A 4065-nucleotide genomic window follows, 5' to 3' on the forward strand; every position below is an offset into this window, starting at 1 on the left:
GAATTTTAAAAGGCAACATAGCCTCTGATAGGTTAAGACCTCTTCCCCCAGCTCTGATGTACAACCTCCTAACCCCAGGTCTATATAAGACCACTCTCTTCCTCTCTTCCTCCTCTTCCTCTCTTTCTCTTCTTCCTCTCTCTTCTTCTCTTCTTCCCTTCTTCTTCTTTCTTTCTTCTTCTCCTCTTCCTCTTCTTCCTCTCTCTTCTCTTCTTCCCTTCTTCCTCTTTCTTTCTTCTTCTCTTCTTCCTCTTCTCCTCTTCTTCCTCTTCTTCTTCCTCCTCATCTTCTTCTGTCCTTCCTCAGAGCAGGCACCCTTTCGCCTCCTTAATAAAATCTCCTGTTGGGTACCCTGGTGTGTGGCGTGGTTGTTGAGTGCCGACGGAGCTCTAACAAAACCATCAGCCTAAGAAGGCTGAATGGAGTCCACTGAGTCATGGCCATGTGGCTAATTAAATAAGATTTTTTCAAAAAGGGAATCATCACAAAATCATGATTGGTGTTAGATAGATTCATCATTGATTGCAGGTGCGACTACAGAAGCAGGGAAAAGACCATGATGGGACATGTACATAATTGAACATGGAAAGTGGTTACAGGCTTGGTCCTGGGCCTTGATTACCTGGATAGGTGGTGGTCCTTATAAACTGTGACTCATGACCATGCAGCCTGAGTCTTAGCCACAAGGTAGCTACCAAACAAAGCCAAGACCCCCACCTTAATTTAAATCAGAAAAGGACACTCTCAGGCAAGTTCCTTAGTTCATTATGTGAGTATACTGGACTTTCAACAATACTCCTGAAGGCAAACTGCCTGTCCCTAGGTGTGTCCTAGAACATGTCCATGCATAGCCACAATGCTGGTTTAATGGTCAGAAAGAACACATTGGCATCTGAAACTTATGTCAAGCCTTCAAAATGGAGTTAGGGCTCCCAGAAGGGACCACAGCCTTCCACAACCCCAAGTGCTTTAGAATTTAAGCTGTAATACAGTGGCTGGCACAAAGTAAATGGCTGAAAAATGTTTATTAAATGATTTAATTTGGGCCTGTGAGTCTATTGGTTTGGTATTTAGAAAATTGGGATAGAAGTCCAAAAACTAAAGCTCTTGATGATCGTCTTTCCAAACCCACATTTGCAAAGTAAGAGCCCTTGTCAGAGATCATATGGTGGTTATGATCCAGTATCAGGAAGGACAAAGAAAAAACAAAACAGGTCAGAAGGAGCTTTTGTGACAGAAATTTACCAGAATCTACAATGCATGAAACCTCTCCTGCCCTAACCTGAACTTTAGTGTGAATCTTGATAAAATTCGGGTGCTTCCTTATATGCCTGACATCAGAAGCCAGTTTCAAATGTGAATCCCATAAAACATGATAGGAACTTGGGAATGATGGCTAGAGCTATAAAACCTCTAGGAGACGCAGTCCAGTTGTCTTCGCTACCACAAGGAAACTAATGCCAACTGAACCTGGTGGTTGGGAGAGATATGGGGACAGTCTTTAAATGTCTGAAGGATGTGGAAGAGGCAGGAAAAGTGTTTAATGTCTCATAGAGCAGAACTAAAATCAAAAGGGTGGTTGACTCAGGAAGACAGACTGAGGAAAAATATAAGGAGGACGTTTCCTGAAATTACAGTTGTTAAAAATGGAAATGTTTTCTTTTACGTAGTAACATCTTAGCCACTTCAAGGTGAAATACACACACACACACACACACACATATATATATATATATATATATATTTGTTGTTGTTGTTATGTGCCATTGAGTCCTCCCCGACTCATAGCGACCCCTCCTTGGGTTTCCGAGGCTGTATCACTAAGGAAGTAGATTGCCCAGCCTTCCTTCCGAGGAGTGGCTAGTGGGTTTGAACCGCCAGCCTTCTGGTTAGCAGTCAAGTGCCTTAGGCACTATGCTACCAGAGCTCCGAGAGTGAGAGAGAGACAGAGAGAGAGAAAGAGAGAGAGAGAGAGAGTTCATAACAACAACAACAACATTAGTATATGTGGCACAGCCCTGAAGTCCCCCTACATTGTCCCTGGACTCCATCTTGCTTGCTCAAGAGAGTGATTTACTAATTCCCCACCCTTTTCCCTCTTCAAGGCCAGTGGAGCCCTTTGTAGAACAGCTACAATTCATTGAGCTGCTAACAGCAGCATCTTATCAGAGTAAAGCACAGATGATGGCCACAAGACATTGTTCAAGGGCCTTTCAGCTTGGGCACAGCGCCATCCTGTCTGGGAATAGACACACAGCCCCCATCCCCATCTCCTCCAACCCAGGCATAAATATCCCTGGAAAGTGAGAGGGGGTCAGCGGTTACTTGACTTGGGCCAGCCTGCTGCCACTGGACCACTCGCTATCTGTAGGCATTTGTAAGCCTCCCTCCCTGCTTGTGTCTTGTAAACTCCTTGCTTTTACTTTGCCATCACTTTCTTTATAATAAATTTCTTATGTTTCTGAGCATGTCTCTGGGTAAGTTTTTTGGTCTCCTTTCACCTATTCAGGACGAGGTCTTAGCGTCCCTTGGTAATTCCCTGAACAAGTAGATAATTATATTTCAGGAATATTTGGGAGGTCATTTCTGGACAGACTCAGAATGTAGTTTAGACCACCCTTATGTCCATTTTTAGAGTCTTGATTAAACTATGATAAAGTTTGAGACAAGTGATGTATCCTCTTTGAACATCACCTCTTTTTCTCATCTATAAATTGCAGTGGCTAATGACGTTTGTTGTTGTTGTTGTTATGTGCCATTGAGTCGGACCCGACTCAGAGCGACCCCTCCTTGGGTTTCCGAGGTGGTATCACTAGGGAAGTAGGATTGCCCAACCTTCCTTCCGAGGAGTGTCTGGTGGGTTTGAACCGCCAGCCTTCTGGTTAGCAGTCAAGTAAGTGCCTTAGGCACTACGCTACCAGAGCTGAAGGGCAATGCAATAAAAGATGGCAAAAGCCTACGCAGGACTCTCTCTCTCTCTCTCTAATTGTATATATGTATTATATGTAATTGTATGTTTGTTATATATAAAACCAAACTCACTGCCGTTCAGTTGTTTCTGACTCATAGCTACCCCTCCTTGGGTTTCTGAGGTCATATCACTACAGAAGTAGATTGTCCAGTCTTCTTTCCAAGGCATGGCTCGTGGGTTTGAACTGCCAGCCTTCTGGTTAGCAGTCAAATGCCTTAGGCACTGTTCTGGTTACCTGGTGCCACTCTGAGAAGAATATACCACAAATGGGATGCTTGAACAAACAAGAGTTTATTCTCTTACAGTTTGGGAGGCTAAAACTCAGAGTTCAAAATACCAAGCTCTAGGGGCTGTATGAAGTCCCTCGACCTTGGGCTTCAGCTCTGCCTCTTGCTTCCCCTCATAGTGACCCTCGGTACAACAGAATGAAACACTGCCTGGTCCTGCGATATCCTCACAATCTTTGCTATGGTACAGACCATTGTTGCAGCCACTGTGTCAATCCCTCTCATTGAGGGCTTTCTTCTTTGTCACTCCCCCTCTACTTTACTAAGCATGATATCCTTTTCCAGGGACTGGATCCTCGTGACAACATGACAAAGCATGTGAGATGAAGTCTAGCCATTCTCACTTCTAAGGAGCATTCTGATTATACTTCTTCCAAGACAGATTTGTGTGTTCTTCTGGTAGTCCCTGGTACATTCAATATTCTTCTCAAGCACCACAACTCTAATGCATCAGTTCTTCATTCTTCCTTATTTATTGTCCAGCTTACACATGCATATGAGGCTACTGAAATTACTATGGCTTGGGGCAGGTGCACCTTAGTCTTCAAAGTGACATCTTTCTTTGCTCTTTAACACTTTAAAAGGCTCTTTTGCAGCCGATTTGCCCAATGTAATATATCTTCTGATTTCTTGACTGCTACTTCTCTGTTTATGGTGATGTTTCTTATTGGACCAGTTGTGAGGATTTTCATTTTATGTCGAGGTATGATTCATGCTGAAGGCTGTAGTCTTTGATCTTCTTCGGTAAGTGCTTCATGTCATCTTCACTTTTAGCGAGCAAGGTTGTGTCGTCTGCATATTACAGAT

Source organism: Orycteropus afer, unplaced genomic scaffold (genome assembly GCF_000298275.1).
Source record: "Orycteropus afer afer isolate SDZICR_OR568_19922 unplaced genomic scaffold, OryAfe1.0 scaffold00217, whole genome shotgun sequence".
Lineage (NCBI taxonomy): Eukaryota > Metazoa > Chordata > Mammalia > Tubulidentata > Orycteropodidae > Orycteropus > Orycteropus afer.